We start from the raw sequence: 19,367 nt of genomic DNA, 5'->3' as shown, positions 1-19,367 counted from the left end.
GGTAACAGTGAGAATAGAGAGAAAAGGACAAAATCTAAGATGTCAGGGTCCCATGACCTCGACCTGCAGGGTTTCAACCTTTTGCAAAGAGAATAGGAAGGCTCTAGAATGTATTGTCAAGGAAATTGGCTGTCCCTGAACCTATGACATAATAATCATGACCAAATCATGTGATAATACTGGGTGACCAAAATCTCAGGCAGGTTGCATCCTTTTTTGCAAGAGTTTTCCAAAGGACACACGCAGTATGCTGAATAATGAACACACGGAATAGACACCCACGTTACCAGAATGATGTTAAGCTCCCTTACCCTGAGGAAGTCTTCCTGGTTCTCTCTCTCTTTTTACCATTTCCATCTCCTAATTCCCCTCTGAATGCAAGTCACCTCCATAGCCACTGAGTGAGGGGCCCATTTAAGAGTACTGGTCCGAGGAATTGGCTCTCCCTGATTTTTATCACAGTCACAGAATAGGACAGAGGCCATTGTCCTCCAAAGGACCCCAGCTGCAGTTACTTTCCTGCTCAGTTCAATAGCCCTCCTGATTATAGTAATTTAAAAGATAATTTAAGGAATTGTAACCCTTGAAGTATAATTGCTGATTCACGTAATTTGCAATAATAAATTCTGTAGTGTGGTGACACACACCTTTAATTCATGCTTCTGGGGAAGGTAACGATATTGGATCACTCACCAGCTGCACTGGGCTAAGCAGATTGGGTGCCAGCACCAGGGAGACAATTAAGTATAATTTTGTACATTTTCTCACTTATTTTTGGTTGCTATTAAATCATAACCAACTTTTCATGACCCCACTTTGGAGTTTTCTTGGTAAAGATATTGCACTGGTTTGCCATTTCCTCTGAACATGGAGGTGTAAATTAGCCCAGGTTGGGCTCCAAGTAGATCAAGGCTCCAGCACTCTTTGGTAGTAGCACCAGGCTATGAAGGGTCTCTGCATTTCCAGTTTGGATCCTACAGAAAGACCTTCTCCACAATTCCCAAGACTAATTTTTTAAAAACTTGTATATCTTAGAGTCAATATTGTATATTGCAGAAGAGCAGGAAGGGCTAGGCAAATAGGGGTTAAGTGACTTGTCCACCATCACAGAGCTAGGAAGTGTCTGAGGTCACATTTGAACCCAGAACCCCCTTTCTCCAAGCTTAGAACTCTATCCAGTGAGCCACCTAGCTGCCTTCCCACTAAATTTTAAAAACTTTAGGATATCAGTACCATCAGCAATTAAGGAAATGTTTATTGGGCGCCTACTCTGGCCTTGAGAGGTTCCCTAGCATAATGGATTGGGGTGGGGCAGCCTTGGAGGCAGAAAGATATGAGTTCAAGATCTGCCTGGGACTCACTGACAATATAAGCCTAGACAGTCATGTAACTCAACCCCCAGGCTACTTTGTAAGATTTTTAAGTTATCAATCTGCAACAGTAGCCTGGAGTTTCCACTGCAGGAATTCCCTACTTTGATAAAATCATAGGTCTTTCCCTCCTCACCAAAAAGTAGAGGGTGTGGTGCTAGAAATTAGGGATGTAATTATAGGACCCAGATGGGTGGGGTGGGGTGGGGGGGAGCAGAGGAAGGCATTTATTTAAATACTTTCCATACAAGGGGTAGGGAGATAGCAGCAAAGGAAAGGTCTAGGCAGAGCCCTGCTTTTTGAGAGTGGAGAAAAGTCGTTTTCTTCCTGGCAGGGTTAGATAATTGAGTCTTTGGTCAAGAAGACATCTTGGGAAAGGTGGGGCCCGAATCTGACCTTGAAGGAAGGTCGGGAGGCTCCAAGGGTGGGAGGGAGAAGGAAGTGGATTCCTGACTGAAGAGACAGTTACAGAGTTACTGGAGTTACAGAGATGGGGAGAACTGAATGCCCTTCAGGAGCTTCATTGTAACCATGGGTCTCACATAGGAACCTTTTGGATTATTAAACCTTCACAAAGTCAGTGTATCACTCTGATACTTTTTCAGGGGGGTTGGGGGGGGCCTGATTTTGATTGCAGTTCAATTACCCAACAAAGAAAGTCTTCTACTTAAATCACTCATTCAGGCCTTGTCTCTGGTGCAAGTTTGATCAAAAAGTTTATTTCTTCTTGCTCCTCAAATGTGCTTATGACTTTTTGTCTACGTTATGTTTCCAGTTGGAATTTATCCTGATAGACAATATGAGCTATTAGTGCATACCTAATTTCTGCCAGACTGTTTTTCAGTTTTCCCAAAAGCTTTTTTGTCAGATAATAATTAGAACCTTTGCATTTGGTAAACATTATGATACTATATATTGAGTACCTAATCTGATTGATTAGCATCTTTATTTTTTAACCAGCACCAAATCACTCTGATAATTATTTTGAAGTATAGTTTAACATCTACTACAATGTCTACTTTTACTCACTTTGTTCATTTTCTTTCTTTTGTTTTTAACCCTTACCTTCTATCTTGAAATCAATACTGTATATTGGTTCCAAGGTAGAAGAGTGGTAAGGACTAGGCAATGGGGGTTAAGTGACTTGCCCACGGTCACATAGCTAAGAAGTATCTGAGGTCAAATTTGAAACCAGGACCTCCTGTCTCTAGGCCTGGCTTTCCATCCACTGATCCACCTAGCTGCTGCCAATTTTTTCATTTTCCAATGAGATTCTTTACCTCCCCCCCCCCCCCTATAAATAATCCTTTGGTAGTTTGATAGATTCATCACTGAATAAGTAAGTTAATTTAGTTAGTACTGGCATTTTATTATATTGGCCAAGCCTACCTCTGTCTCAAGTCTCTTCCCACTCCAATCCATTCTCCATTCAACCACTAACATGATTTTCTTAATGTGCAGGTTCAATCATGTCTCCCTCCTACTCAATATACTTCAGTGGTTCTCTATTGCCTCCAGAATTATATATAAAATACTCTGTTTGGCATTCAATGACTTCAAAACCTAGCCCCCTTCTGTCTTTGCAGTCTTCTTATGCCTTACGCCCTCTCACATCTCAATCCAGTGACAAAGGCCTCCTGTGAACAAGATCCTCCTATTTCTCAGTTCCAGGCATTTTCTTTGACTGTTCTGTATGCCTGGTATGCTCTTCAACTTTGCCGAGTTCCAACTGAAAGTCTATCTTTTATAGGAAACCTTTCCTAATCCCTCATAATTCTCTTGCATCCCCTATATTATTTCCTATTTATCTTTTCTACAGTTTGTTTGAATATTTTGTTCACTAATTGTCTCCCCTATTAAATTGTAAGATCTTTGAGAGCAGAGACTGTCTTTTGTCACTTTTTGTATCACTGGCATTTAGCACATTGCCTGGCATGTAATAGAACTGATTGATTGAAGATGATTCTCCTTGATGAAGCAGACAAACAAAATAGTGGTAGTGTGATCAAACATTCTGTCATCTCTTGACATTACTGTATATGTCCATGCAATAAACTGGGGGATTTTCTGTTCTTTTTTAAAACATACCTCAAGAGCGCCTTTTTAATCATCCTTATTTCTTCCTATAGTCATGGTTCATTAGGAACCTGTCCTTAGATCTGACATGTGGTTTCTTCCATGTGTTACTAAGTTGCTCAAGATACAACCCTTTATGTACCCATTTAAAGTTTATCTTGCTGTATAGTGCGAAATGTTGGTTTATGCCTATAGGGTCTGACAGACTACTTCACAGTTTTCTCAACAATCTTTATCAAATAGTGAATTCTTATAGCTATAGCAAGGATTTTAGCTTTGATCAAACACAAAGTGATTGTGTTCATTTGCTTCTATATATTGTGTAACTAATCTCTTCTACTTATCAGCCTCTTTATTTCTTACCCAGTTCCAAACTGTTTGACGATTACAGCTTTGTACTGTAGTTTGAGGTCTAGTATTGTTAGTCTCCTTCCCTTTCTTCCAGGTTTTTTTGGCCTATTGATTCCTTTTATATTGATGTTTTGTTCCTCCATATGAATTTTGTTATAATTTTTTTGTAATTTGGCAGTGAATAAGTTAATTTAGGTAGTATTGTAATTTCTACTAAATTAACTTGATCTACCCAGGAACAATTACATATATATATTTCTATATACCAATTGATGTATTCACCAAATGATGTAGTGTTAACGTATTAACAAAGTATCGATATATTGTTATGCCTATACAAAGTCTGAATGCCTGACCTATCCCCCTATGGCTTGACATAAAGGGGAACTTTATACATATTCCATTAAGAGTGAAAGAATATTGTCAGTTGAATCTAATAAGATGAACTTTAGTAGAGACAAATGTAGAGCATTATACTTGGGTATAAAAATTCAACTTCTGATCTTCTGTATGAAACTTTTTTCTTTGAAATTGATTTAATATCACATTTTAGTGCAATTACATGAATATATATTTAACCATAAAGTAAAAAATATATCTACTGAAGGATGCCTTCAATACCAGAAACAAACAGTAATTACCCTGATACAGATCTAGAGGTTTTTTCATGGACTGCAAGCTAAAGGACAGCTATCTAATCTAATGCATTAATAAGCAACATTAAGAGAAGTCCAGCTTCTAGACTTAGAGAGGTGATAATCCCAAATATACTTTGCCCTCCTCAGACCTCATCTGGAATATTGGTTTCAGTTCTGGATACCTCAGTTTAGGAAAGATATTAAGTCAGAGATTTCCCAGAACCAGATAGCCAGGATGGTAAAAGACCTTGAGTTCATGCTATACCAGGATTGGTTGAAGGAAGAGAATATGTTGAGCCTGAAGAAGAAAAAAATTCAAGGAATCATGATACCTGTTTTCAAGAACAGTCAAACCTTGGTACTCAGTGGTTTCAGAACTCATAGAATTTGGTATTCTAGGCATTTTGATAAAAAAAAAATTGTCATGGTATTTGACATTAGCTTGGTACTCAAAGGGCTTGCTAGAACTTCTTGATGTTGAGATCTCCGGAAGAATATGCCCTCTCCAGCCAAAACAAAGGATCACATGTTAGGTCAGGTGTATAAAGAAGAGCTCAACACCGAGGAGCTTCAGAAACTTCAAAGGGAGCACAAATAGCTAGTGGAGCAAGAGTTTTCTTCATGCAAGGAGGAGGCAAAGGAGGATGTCCCCACTTCATTAATCAAGGAAATGTGTGCAAAATGGGTAGAAGTATAAAACTTTGTTGAAAAATATGACCCTGATAAAGTTTTCTTTTCTTTTTTTTTTTTTAAATAAATAACCCTTACCTTCTATCTTGGAGTCAATACTGTGTATTAGATCCAAGGCAGAAGAATGGTAAGGGTAGGCAATGGGGTTCAAGTGACTTGCCTAGGGTCACCCAGCTGGGAAATGACTGAGGCCGGATTTGAACCTAGGACCTCTGTCTCTAGGCCTGGCTCTCAATCCACTGAGCTACCCAGCTGCCCCCCTGATAAAGTTTTAACAAGCAGATTTGTAAATTGGTTAAATGACCAGACCCTTTTCCACTTTAGAGGAATTTTGAAATGCAGATGAACACTAACATCATTGGATGTTCACACCTGGATCTCAAGCAGGGTTCAGTGGTGATAAGGGATAGAAAAGAGAAAGAGAAAGAACTCCAGAAGGGCAATTGTTCTCAGATATTATGGAAGGGGACTCCTTCCAGACAGTAGCATAATGCCTTATATAAACTCTGGGTTTTCTGGGTGTCTGGATTGGATTAATTCAATTTACATTATTCCTTATGGGAAAAATTCATTTGGTACTCAGCATACCTTCATTAATGACAAATGCCAAGGTATCACTGTATTTGAAGGGCAGTAATATGAAGGAGAGATTAAACTTGTTCTGTTTGGCCCCAAAGGGTAGAATCAGGAACAGTGGTCAAAGATCAAAGAAGAAAATTTAGGGTTGATAGGAAATTTGACTTCTTCAGAATTATAGCTGTCACAACATAGCTTTGATTCTTTTCAACTGTGTTATTCAATTGTGTTGAACTATTCTCTTACTTGGAGATCCTTAATCAGAAGCTGGAAAACTACTCCCTATGATGTCATAATAGAGATTTCTTTTATAAATGAGTTGGACTCAACTGGATGACTGCTAAAGTCCTTTCCAACTCTCAAATGCTCTGATTCTGTGATCATGGCCCTAATTTCTAAGTTGACAGTTGCTATGACCACATGTATTCCCTGATGTGTGTGTGTCAATACTAATTATGTCATAGGTTCTAGCCCACTCATCCCACTGTACCTCTGTTTATTTGTGGAAGAGTATCCCCAGATTTCTGACTGTGGTGATGAAAGGTCATGTTTTGTCAAATTAATTCAAAAGGCATTTATTAAAGAGCAAGCTAGATAGTTCAGTGCATTGAGAGCCAGGTCTAGGAATGGGAGGTCCTGGGTTCAAATTTAAACTCAGCCACTTCCTAGCTATGTGACCCTGGGCAAGTCACTTAACCCTTTTTATCATTCTTCTGCCTTAGAATCAATATATGGTATTGGTTCTAAGACAGAAGATAGGGAAGGACCTTTTTAAAAAAGGCAATGATTGGATATGCCTTTCATTTGGAAAATGGCTGAACAAATTGTGGTATCTTAGTAATGGAATACTATTGTGCTCAAAGGAATAATGAACTGGAGGAATTCCATGTGAACTGGAATGATCTCCAAGAATTGATGCAGAGTGAAAGGAGCAGAACCAGGAGAACATTATACACAGAAACTGATACACTTTGGTACAATCTAATGTAATGAACTTCTCTACTAGCAGCAATGCAACGATCCAGGACAATTCTGAGGGATCTATGAGAAACAACGCTATCCACATTCAGAGGAAGAACTGTGGGAGCAGAAACACAGAAGAAAAACAACTGCTTGATCACATGGATTGATGGGGATATGATTGGGGATATTCACTCTAAACAAGCACCTTAGTGCAAATATCAATAATATGGAAATAGGTCTTGATCAGTGACACACGTAAGACCCAATGGAATTGCATGTTGGCTACAGGAGAGGGTGGGAGTAGAGGAGGGAAAGAACATAAATCCTGTAGCCATGCAAAAGTATTCTAAATTAATTAATTAAATAAAAATTTCCAAATTAAAAAAAAAGGCAATGATTAAGAACTTACTACTTTCTAGGAACCATGTGAAGTGCTGGGAATACAAATATGAGGAAAAAGAAAGATGGTCCCTGCCTTTACAGAACTTTCATTCTAAAAGGGGAACAGAGCACATAGAAGAAAGCTGAAAACTAGGGAGTAGAGGGAAGAGCATAGTGGTGAAGCCAGGAGGATCAGGAGTAGGAATGAGGTATGGCTAGCCTGGGTGCTTCCTTAGAATGAAAGTGCAAGAAGGAAGTCACCAATGAATGGGGAGGAAAGAGATAGGAGTAAAGGGAACTTCTAATCTGGAAAGGTAGAGGATGCATCATGATAAAGTCCATGGCAAAGCCATGAGAGAGATGTTATAGATATTGCTTTTACTGTGTCATTTTAATAAAAGCCTTTGATAAGACCTAATTTCATCTTCTAGATGACTTTTAATGTATAGCATTGCCAATGAGAGCTTATGAGGTATAGGTTTAGAAGTTCAAACCCCAAAGAATATTTCTAGAATCCTGAGGTAGCAGCTAGTCAGTGGGGATCAAATCCATAAGTGAAAATTGGGTGAGTAAATTTGAAAGATATATCAGTCATCAGTGGTAAAATGCACCACTATTGCATCCTTCATGATCTTTCTATAGTTCTTTGGGTCACCTGTGATTTTGATTCTCCTAATAACATACCTGATCATAATTTCATGGCTCTGAAGCATCTCAGGATGCTCTTAGTGCCAAAAAAAAAGTCAGCTCCCAAATGCAATAATGTATCCTCCTCTCCAGTTCTGGGCCCATTTCACCATTTATCTTTATGTGGACTAATAACTCATACCTGTCAACTACAGGTTTTTTCACTCAGTGGATTTTCCTGGGTTGATGGTTAGCAATGATTTTGGAACAACTAAGGATTTCAGTGAGGAGGCTTTGTAGTATTCCAAATGTTGATTTAATTTTTACAGCCTCCCAAAATTTTGGCATATATCAAATGTAGATAAAGAGTGTAGATAAAGTAGATAAAGAAAGAAACCTCCATTCTTTCAGTTCCCCTAGGAAGATAACACTCCTGCTAGACAGGAACCAATGTTTCTGTGTTGTCTAAAGAGCATCCAGAATACTAGTACATTTGATAAATACTTAATGAAAATTCAATATTTCCTCTTCAGTGAAAGATCAATGATTGTCATTGATACTTTGAGGAAGACTTCTCTCTCCTATCTCTGTCTTATATAGTAAATGAAGAAAATCTTTGCCTTATCAGTCACTTCTGACTTGGTAATATCAGTGAGCACTTTACCTTCATTTTTAGTTTCTATATATCTTGGTTTGTGTTTCTAATATAAATTTTTATTTTAAGTATTAATTAATCTATGATTTATTCTTGCAACCATTCACTAAGCTCATTTACTGTTGCATTTGTTTTTCATCAGTTTTTAGCATTAGGGATCTGATGTATGTTATATGTGGACTGTGCCTGGCACACAGCTGGTGCTTAATAAATGTTTATTGATTAATTGGTATATGCCAGAACATGATATCTTAGTGCTTGGGAATGTTGGAAATGCATCTGGTTCTGTATTTATAAATTTTAAAAAATACTGGTTTCCCTAATTAACTAACTTATTTGTTGAATTATTATTATATTTACAAGGTACAATTCAATTCAATAAACATTTATTAAATTCCTACTATATACCAGACATTGTACCTGGGGCCAGTGACACTGAGAAAAAGACAAAATAGAACCTTCCTTGAAAGGGCTGGTATTCTATTGGTGGGGAAACATGCATACAGAGAGGTGTATACAAAATAAATACAAGTAATTTTGTTGGAACACCAAAAGTTGGAGAAAGTGAGAAAAGACTTCTCACTGTCAAGGCCCCCTGTGAGAGGGGTCACTTAAACCAAGCATTGAAGAAAGCTTGGAATTCTGAAGAGGTGGAGGTAAGAACAGAGAACAATATTGTGCTGGTCTACTAGTGGAAATAAAAAGAATGAATTAGACAGTTTCTGCCCTCAAAGATATATCTAGCCCCAATTGTTGTGGCCTTATTGAAGTTGATTGAAATTTCCTCTGCTTTTGGAATTAGGGAGATTGGGGAAGAGAAGTTAAGAAAAAGCAGGGCAAGATTAATGGAGGAGTCCCTTCACAGGTCAAGGTCAGGAAAATAGTATAACAGGCTGTTGCCACAAAACTGAAAAGCAAAGCACCCAATATAAAAATGTCAGTGAAAAATGGAGTTCCCCCCATTAGATTATGAGCTGCTTGAGAGCAGGGACTGCCTTTGACCTTTCCTTGCATCCCCAGCAATTAATGTAGTGCCTGGAAAAATAATAGGCACTTAATAAATGCTTGTTATTGATTGACAGAGGCAAAATGGGGTTTCATAAGCATTAGTTAGGTCAAACCCACAAATTCAGAATCAGGCTTAGTGGAAGACAAGGTCTGAGTTTCGAACTAAAAAGATTTGGGGTTGGGGTTGAAATAAATTTAGAAAGAGAGTGGGTTCACTCAAGATCTCTTAGATGAATTTGAGTTTTAACTAGGTCCCCACCCTTCAAACTTACCCAAATGCTGAACATTTATGGAAGAATAAATGTATTTATCCTGCTTTCATTAATCTCCATGGTATCCATAGGATTGTAGACAGGTACGTTCTTCTATGGGAGTAGGAGTGATCGATATTTAGTGCATGCTCAACTACCCCAATTTCAACTCACTGATAAGTTGGGTCCCACATAAAGGCAGCCTATATCTCCACAGCCCTGTGGAGTTGCAGGTTATCTTTTTTAGGACTATTGGCTTGAGCCCCTAAAGGTGAGCTTTTCCCTCAAATGATTATTATTTAGTCAGTCAGTCAGTTACTTTTAGACAGTGATACCTGGTATACTTACATTGCTTTAAAATATCTCTGCCAAAAGACTGTGGCATTCTCACACCTGTAAATACGGGTTTCTGGGGAAAGTGGGCTCAAGCATAGAGAACACCTGTGGCAATCAGGCAACTGGTTATTAGAAGTCCTTTTTTCTTCCTTGTAGGATTCTCAAGAAGTTCCCCTTAAGGGAAGGTATAATTTCTTTGTGGGACTCTTTGGAACCATGAATCAAAGGATCTACCTTCTCTCATCACATCCAGTCAATTCTCAGTTTCTCATGTCAGCTGTTACTGTCTCAGAGATACAGTACCAGGATGCTGATGGGAAGATGAGATATCCAAATTCCTCTGGATTTTTTGAAACTTGAAAGATCCTGTTCTGGCTAAGGGAAAGGTAGGAAAGAGGAAAAAAGAAGCTGAAGTGTGTTCTTCTGGCTCTCTAAAACAAGTCTTCTATAAGAGTTATGCTAGAATGGCATCTCCTGGCTGGTACTCATTCCTGTGTCAGAAGTGGAATTGGATTGATATTTTATAGAGACTCCTAGGGTATGACTAAGCAGCCTGTGATCATCACTCTAGTCAGTCTGACACTTTTCCCACATTTTAGTTCTAACGCTTTCATCACCTTAGACATGCATTCTCACCTTGTGAAAGGATCACTTACCTCAAGTGGGGTGGGGTCATTTGATTTATTCAGCCTTACAAATATATAATATAGATTAGATTCTTAAGTCTACAAGAGTACAAATGAGTGTTGAGATCATACAAGGGTTGGATTGCCTACCAACAGTAAGAAATGAGGTAGAGGTAGTAGAAGCATTCTAGGCACCAGTATAACAAAAACAACTATCAATTTACATCCATTATTTTATCCTTACAGCAATCCCTATATGCCATGTGCAAAAATGTTGAAATAGTCCCAGAAAAAGCATGTTTGCAGGATGACAATCCACAGTTTAGATGTAATGTATAGGATATGAAGAGAATTCATATGAAAAAGGTTATAAAGAAAGGCTGATGCTCAATTGAGGATAGCTTGCATGATATGCTAGAGTTTGGACTTTATTTGAAGACATTTGAGAACCACTGAAAGTTTTTGAATCAAGAAATGACTTACTTAGAGCAGTCCATTGGAACATCAATCTGTAGGACAAAATCAGAAAGGTAAGAGAATCATGGCAAGAAGACTATTATTGTTGGTGAGTTGTTTCAGTTATATCTGTTTCATTACCCCATTTTGGGTTTTCTCGGCAAATCTTGTGGGGCGGAGTGGTTTGCATTTCCTTCTCCAGTTTATTTTACAGACTAGGAAACTGAGGCACGCAGAAGTTAAGTGACTTGCCCAGGGTTTCTTGTCTAGTAAGTGTCTCGGGCCAAATTTGAATTCATAAAAATGAGTCTTCCTGTCTCCAAGCCTGGCATTCTATCCATTGCACCTCCTAGCCCTAAGGAAGCTATTATAAGAGGGCAAAGTAGAAATAATAAGAACTTGATCTTCTGTATTAGTTAAAAGGGAATGACAAAGTGTTCACTAGTGGAAAAACTCAAATTAATTTCTGTTTTTTTTCCCCACCAACTTAATTTATTTAATTTTCTAATATTTAGTCATTTACGATAGAAGTCGTATTTAAGTAAAATGCATCTGCTAATTCAATGAGAATACCTATAGGACCGGACTTCATATTTCAACTCTGATACCTATTACCTTTATGACCTTGGGCAAGTCAGTTAACCTCCAAAGGCCTTAGTTTCCATAGCTTTTTTTTTTTATTAGACATTTATTAATATTCGTTTTTAACCTTTTTACATACTTTATGCCCCTACTTTCCCCTTCATCCCCCCACCCATGGCCAATGCACATTTCCGCTGGTTGTAACATGTGTCCTTGTTCAGGGTCTATTTCCCATTCATGTCCACCTCAGCCCATGCATTCAAGCAATTGTTTATCTTATATGTTTCCTCTCCTGCAGTCCTTCCTCTGAATGTGGGTAGCATCTTTACCATAAATCCCTCAGAGCTGTCTTGTGTCATTGCATTGCTGCTGGTACAGGAGCCCATTACATTCGATTTTACCATAGTATATCAGTCTCTGTGTAGAATGTTCTTCTGGCTCTGCTCCTTTCGCTCTGCATCACTTCCTGGAGGTCTCTCCAATTTGCATGGAATTCCTCCAGTTTATTTTTCCTTTTAGCACAATAGCATTCCATCACCCGCATATACCACAATTTGTTCAGCCATTCCCCAATTGAAGGACATCCCTTCATTTTCCAGTTTTTTGCCACTACAAAAAGCGCAGCTATAAATATTTTTGTACAAGTCAGTTTCCATAGCTTTTAAATGATGGAGTTGGACTAGATGATCTCTGAGGTCCTGTACAGGCCAGAACTGTGGTCCTATGATCTTAAGACCAGCAAATTAGCAGTTTGTAATGTTTGAAGGAAAATAGTGAAGTGACAAGGACATTCTCAGTTAATATAAGTAAAACTTGAATCACATATACCGTAGAAGAATCTTTTGCAGTTTTGTTAATTTGACATTCAGATGCATTTCCTTCTAAATCAACACACTGAAAAAGGTAAAATTCCTTCCCATAAGTGAAAAAGAATATAAAAGCTGAAAAAGAGAAACAATTTTTAATCTTTTTCTCTGAGATGATGCTACAATTAAAGTATCAAAGTTTAAGCTTGAAATAGGCTTTGTTCATTCAGGAAAGAAAATATTGGTGGATTTAGTGATGTGAAGAAATTAAGTTTTCAAAGAGGCTGTTTTGTTTTGCATTAAATGACTTTGGATTAAATAAAGCACTGATACTGTTGGTGCTTGTTTTTCAGCGAAGGGAAATGTTATTGTTCAATGATGGCAGCTACAGCGTATACTTGATAACAAAAGTAAATCAGTTGAGTCATAGTGGTCTGATAGCTGCTTATGAGGTCCTTGTGACCCAGGAGTTTGTGACCTGAGAAACCTCTACTCTTTTTGGATTTGTTAAAGTAGCTTAAAATTCATGGTCTTTAGATTTGCACAAATCCAAAAGATTTGGTTTGCTATGATCACACAAGATTTAAAAGTCTGATATATATTGGTCCCTTTGAGCAGTCATTCCTAGTAGTTAGCATTGGTGGTGGTGGTGGTGGAAAGACCAAAGCTAGAATGAAGGGTTTTCTTCCCTTTCCCTCAAAGCTGAAAACGAAAAAGGATAAAAAATCAAACCTGGCAGTTTCAGAATTCTGATTACTCAGTGTCATTCCATTTTTTGAAATCTATGCCAAAAATACTGAACCCAAATCTTTAGTTACAAACTGTTCTTGCATCTGACTGGGAGAGGCACACTCTGCATTTAAGCATCTTCTGAAGGTTGTTTATAAAGCATTACAGATACAAGACTGAAGAAAAGTAGGTTTGGGGCGAGGGGGAGGGAGGGGTAGTGGCAGAAAAGCTTGGCAGACATTACAGCTCTGTCCAGAGGCCAAAAGGCAGATAAATCACTGCTGGTCCCCTCTGTTATTATTGAAATGGTTCAGCCCTGGGGTTTAGCTGAAGGACTTAAAGGGTTTTGAAGTGCAAATAGGATGGTGAAGGGTAAACCTTTTTAAGAGTTTCATTTTGATGGATTTTTTTTTTCCTGTGTAGATTTCTGGCACTGACTATGATCTGGAATGGGGACTTAAAAAAAAAAAAAAGTTTGTTTTGTTTTTGATCAATCAGGCAATAAGAACTTTCCACTGGGGTGTACATGCATATTGATCCTATTGTGTTTAAAGCTAGTTCATTTAACTAGGTCTTTTTAAAGCCTTCACCAATAAGACTTGCATTAATGAAGCTGTCATTTCAAGGTCATGCCTCTCTGTTGGTAATTAGTGTTAATGTCGAAAGTTACAGATTGTGGTACTATATTGTTGGGATATTACACTTATTAATTGTATTGAGTTCCTTAGGTTTAGAAAATGCCATGAGAAGCTGGGGGTGAGGGGGCTCTTTAGATAAAAACTGTAGTTTGTGTAGTTAAAAGACCAAGTCTATATTTGGAGACAATGAAGACAACTTTTTTTGAGTAGTTGCTTGCTGAGAGCTGCTAAGCTTTCAACATTTTTTTTCAGCCCATGTTACAGTTCAGGTGTTGTATACAATTGGGAACCCTTCCCCTAACTGATTCCCCTTCTCTTCCTCCCCTCCTCCAATTGATTTTCTTGTTTCCATTCATTTTTTACTTTGTGTTTGGGTGTATTAAAATGGGAGATTTTGAAAGTGTGAAATAGCTGCCCGTTGCACTCAAGAGATTTAAAGACAAAGATTTTATAAGAATGGGATTTTCATTCCTCAAGCTGGTATAATTTCTTTTTGGTCAAATTAATATAGACTCATGACATAAAACTAGTGATTAGAAAGTCGTATCTTTTCAGTAAAATCATGAGGAGCTGGGGATTAAAACTCCACCATAACTACTAAGGACAACATTGTAAATTTAGGATTAGGAAGATATTGGTCCCTAATACTTGGTATTGGAAGAAAACAATAAGTTTATAGAGCATTGTCTTTAATTAGTTTTTAATTGAATAAACACTTTATATTTATCATTAAAAGATACATAGATACTGCTACTCTCTTTAAAAATTAATTATTTATAGGAAGCAGTACTTTTGCTCATTGCTGGGAAATAGCATTTCTAAATAACTACTGCTAAAACAAATATTTCCTGTCATTGATTACAAGACTTTTTAATTGAACTCTGGGTTCATCTTTGTTTTGTATTTCTCAATATTTCCCCTTCATATTATAAGTGAAATTAACAATTTACATTTTGTAGCTAAGTTTCTTTGACGCTGCTATATTAAAAACCACATAAAAAGTTGAAAAAACAAAACAAAACAAAACCTTGATTAGTGCAAGGAAAGCGTTCTCTGCATTTACTCCCCTTTTCCTTAGTTTGTTTCTAGATGTTAATATGACCTTTCCTTTGTTAGAGGAGAGATCTATAGCACTTCCCAGAATCCTCTCTTAGCTGTCTTTTATAACCCAAGTTGTAGGTTGTGTAATGAATGAGGTTCTTATCTTTTGAGCTGACAATGTATATTGAGGACCGTGTATATCACATTCTTATTTTTTACTTTCTTAGTATTTGATTTTGATGTGTATACAGATTCTGGAACAATAAAATTCAGTTATTATACATTATTCAATGATAATACTACTTTTTACAGACTAGAAATGTCAGGAAGTGGATGTTGTAGTATATCCTGAAATTGTTTGAACTGCGTGTAAATGAATTTTTTTTAGAGTATTGCCAGAAAAAAGGACATTTAAAAAAAACACTTAAAAAATCTCTCTTTTTTCACCCTAAGTCTCTTACCAAGTGAATTGCCCCAATATAGAAGCTGGGGGGTAGAGGAGGTGGGGGAATAGTGAAATGCAGAGTAGAAAGGCAATCTACAAATAATCGTTCTTTTCTGCCTTTGATTGTGCCTGATTTTTTTTTGGGGGGGGGGCAATTGTTTTCTTTTTCACTTAGAAGAGGTTTATGGTCCAATGTCTGTCAGGACAGCCCCAGTCTTAGGTTGTAGTTGTATTTCTCTCTTGAGTTCCTAGAGATGATGTTATCTTTTGTTCACTCAGCAGTATGGTTGTTCCTGAGAGCATCTGTCACTGTAGGCATTACAAGATGGATGAGTCTCCAGTGAACTGCTGCTGGTTGAAGCAAATGGTGAAAATAAGAAAAGACAAGGGGGTTGAGGGTCTGCAGAGGGGACAGACAACAAGGAAACGCTGTTAGAAATCAAGAGTAAGCGGAGCAATAGAAGAAGAAAGAACAAAGATGGATCATATGTCATTTTCTAAACCACCCAGAAATCTGCATCTTTGGATAACTGCCATGATCCAAGTGGTCATCTGCATCATGGTAAACAACTCTTTGCTTTTATTGTTGTTGTTTTTCTGTGAATGGCAATAGGAAACTAAGAAAGGTGTGTGAAAAATTACAGTAGTTTATTGGATTTTTTTGTGCTTGGTTCTTTTGAGAAACATCAGAGCCTTTTCAGATATTCTTATTTAAAAGTGAACATATAGAGTTATTAAAATGTATTAAATTTGTAATGAGATTTTCCCCCCATCTACTCACCTCCTACTTCCTTTCTGAATACTAATTACAATTTTGCTCAGGAATGATAACTCTTAGCTGTAAATATCCAACATTCAGCCCTTGGGGACAGTTGAGCAGATTCTTTTAGTGTATTTTAAACAAGTAACTGACTTTTAATAGGTTCTTCAATGGCAACAGGGAAATATATTATTGATTATTGGTTTTGCAAAATGAATGAACTTGGAGATTTTTATACTATGTGAAAAAGAATCTATTTTGATGGTTCTGGAAAATCAAAATGTGAGGAGGATGAAACCAAAACCTCACCTAAAGGAGGATTTCTAAGACTAGAAGATTGGGCAGAAGGGAATGAAAGCAGAGAGAGAAATGTAATTGAAAAATGATTTTGTCAAACGATTTGGCATTGTTCTATGAAGAAGAGTACAGGTTGAAAGGCAGAAATTAAGATGATTAGAAGGTTTAAACCATCCAAATGGTGGAAGATCTTTCTTCTCAATGGGTGTAAATAATAGATGAAAGGGGAAGAGTGACAACAAAGGATCAGGGCGTTTAACAGAATGTGTGCAGCCTGAATGGAGGTCTGTGGCCCTGGGCCAAAGGTCTTAGCTTTGAGTGTAATTAGAAGAAAATACAAAAATGTCATTACTAGCAGGTGAAGTGTGCAGCACGTGGCCGAAAAATAGCAATAATTTTAGACCCAGGAGCTATTGGAATTGGATTACAGACTTTTTTTAAATCACTGGGAGCCTCATAGAGCCTTAGAGTTCCAGGGGAAGTAATGGAGTTTGACCTTGTTGACCATCTGTGACAGCCTTAGTATTGGTGGTGTGGTATAGCAAGGATGCATAACTCGGAATAAAATGCCTATTTGGGACTGAAAATACATGAGCGTGGAAGCCTTGATCTTGCTTGTGTCGTTTGTGCTGTGTTTTTTTTTTCCCGATGACCTTCCTTCTGATCAGTAAAAGAGGTAAACTGTTTTGACTTCAAAAACGAGAATTGCCTTGTTTTTTCTTTCTTTTTTCTTTTCTTTGCTTCCTTCTTCCAAATTTGAGATGAAGGGATTATAAAACTGAAAATCACTTCATCGAAAAAATAGTTTTAAAAATGTTTTCCTGGTTTCCCAGTTTACTTTGTAGTCAGTTTAGTCCACGAAAATGTGCTATTTTTTCAAAGTACTAAAACGATGGGAAACCCTATATATTATGTATATACAAGTAGTTTTACAAATAGTTTTTATTTTACATGATTCTTTACTGTTCTTCCTAGTTTTTATTGACTATAGTTAACTGATTCTACTTAATAAAATTCTGTAATTCTAATTCTAAAACAAGCAGCATTAAGATTACAGCTTAATACAATGATAAAAGTAATTTTTTCCTTTGCAACCAGATTTTTTTCTTTATACATTTTTAAAGAACTAGTCCCCCAAATAGGAAAACAGGCCACTTTAAGCTGTTTTCCATCATAGAATATTGATGTTTCATCAAATTAATATTTTTTGGACCGATACCAGGGACCATGAATGTCTCAAACTGTGAAAAGTAAAATTACTAACAAAGCCGCATTAACTTTCGCTTGTGCTCCTGGCAAGACCAAACTTCCAAGAGAAAGGAGGCTTTTTAACATCATAAGGGCGCCTCTCAAAAATGCTGACTTAATTTAAATTTTTTTCTTTTGTTTTATATTCAACAAGAACCCAACCCAAGGGCAATAATTACTAAGGAGTATATACACCTTTAGAGATCTGGTCCGTCGCCTTTAGAGATTAGGGAAGGAGGCTGCCTCTGTGTTTAACCAGTTGTGATGGATGCAGATAGAGATGAGGCTTTTGTTCCTTTTAAAATATAGAATAGAAAACTTGGAATTGCACCTACGTCTCTGGCTTTGCTTCTTTTGCAGGTGTGAAAGAGGCTTGGGTGAGCTTCGGCATTCTGAGGCGGCCCGGAGGGGCCAGCAGCAGCTGCGGCGGCAGCCGTGGAAGTCCGAGCAGCCGCAGCAGCGGCAGCGGCGGCAGCCGTAGTGGTAGCGGCAGCGGCAGCGGCAGCCGGAGCAGCCTCGGGGGCGGCGGCGGCGGCAGCAGCAGGCTCGCGAAGTCTTTGCTCCCGCCTCAACCATGAACGTGTCTCAGAAAGGTTAACACAGAGAAGCCAAGGTACCATCACCACACGATTTTTTTCTAGCCAGTGACTTTTCCTCCAAGTTAAGATTTAGGTGGGTCTTTTGGTTTGTGTCTTTCTTTCATTTTGGAATTTAACGAAGCCTCTGTATTGATTCTTGAACTGATTTGACCCATCCCGACATCCTATTACTCTCCTACCTCAGAAACACACCAAAGGAAGGGGGGGAGGGGAGGGGAGAACTTTTTGGAAGGATCCATTTCCACTCCAAAAGATATTCATTAATTGTTATCAGTAAATAGGGAAGATGAAGTATTTGCTGTCGAGTTTTTCTCAATAACCGAGTTTGCCTCAGTTTCCTCATCTGTAAAATGGGTATAATAATAGCACCTACCTCCCAGGGCTATTAGGAGGATCAAATGGGATATTGTAAAGTATTTAGTACTGTGCTTGGCACATAAGCTCTGTGTGTGTGTGTGTGTGTGTGTGTGTGTTTGTGTGTATGTATACATATATACATATATATATATAATGTTAGCAAATGTTATATAAAAATATGGGAATTTAATTTCATATGATTATGGGTTTATAGCTGGAAATTCTTCCAGACTGCTACTGGTTCAAACAAATAGCCTAGATAAACTATCTTTTGAATACATAAAACACCAGTCTGAGGAGGGTGCTCTTCCAGAAGAGAAGTTACTCATTTTACTCATTTCTCCCCCATCTTTTAAGATGCTTGCCACTGGGTTAGAACACTTTGAACTTAGAATTAGGGAAGGTGGCACTCACTCTGACAAAGACTCCTCAGAGACGACTCTTGAGGGTTAAGAATTTAAGGGTGTTGGTTTGCGGCAACCCTGCCTATCAGCAGCAGCATAATGGATTAAGCCCCTAAGACACTGTTTTTCTCTCCTTTTGGGAGGTTACAATGTGCTTTAAATGACCCAGCATTTCTAAGGGAGGCCAAAGATCTTTTTCTCTTTTATGACCTGTCGTATCCTTTTGAGGCCAAAAAGAACAAGAGGGTCATTACCACTAGGGTCCAGGTTCTGTTTGTTACTTAAGGTTACCAGGAAGATTACAGAATCCCAGTTAGTTGGTTTAACATTTGAGCCTGGAACATCTGGAAAATAGTCTGAAGAGGAAAGTTGGAGCGAGGAGGAGGAGGGGGGTGGGGGGGTAGGGAGAGAGAGAGAGAGAGAGAGAGAGAGAGAGAGAGAGAGAGAGAGAGAGAGA

At 38.0% G+C, this 19,367-nt stretch overlaps 1 protein-coding gene across 1 annotated transcript in view; it reads left to right on the top strand.

The window, feature by feature from the left end:
• GREB1L (GREB1 like retinoic acid receptor coactivator) overlaps window positions 1-19,367 on the top strand; it is a 339,947-nt gene that overhangs the window by 161,339 nt on the left and 159,241 nt on the right. Inside the window, exon 4 of the mRNA XM_044683023.1 lies at window positions 17,911-18,163. The gene's annotated coding sequence lies outside the window, so the exon portion shown is untranslated. The remainder of the gene's footprint in view (window positions 1-17,910; window positions 18,164-19,367) is intronic.

This window comes from Gracilinanus agilis, chromosome 1, assembly GCF_016433145.1.
Source record: "Gracilinanus agilis isolate LMUSP501 chromosome 1, AgileGrace, whole genome shotgun sequence".
Classification (NCBI taxonomy): Eukaryota; Metazoa; Chordata; class Mammalia; order Didelphimorphia; family Didelphidae; genus Gracilinanus; species Gracilinanus agilis.
Note: the sequence above shows the minus strand (reverse complement) of the source record. Positions and strands in the feature narration are given on the sequence as shown.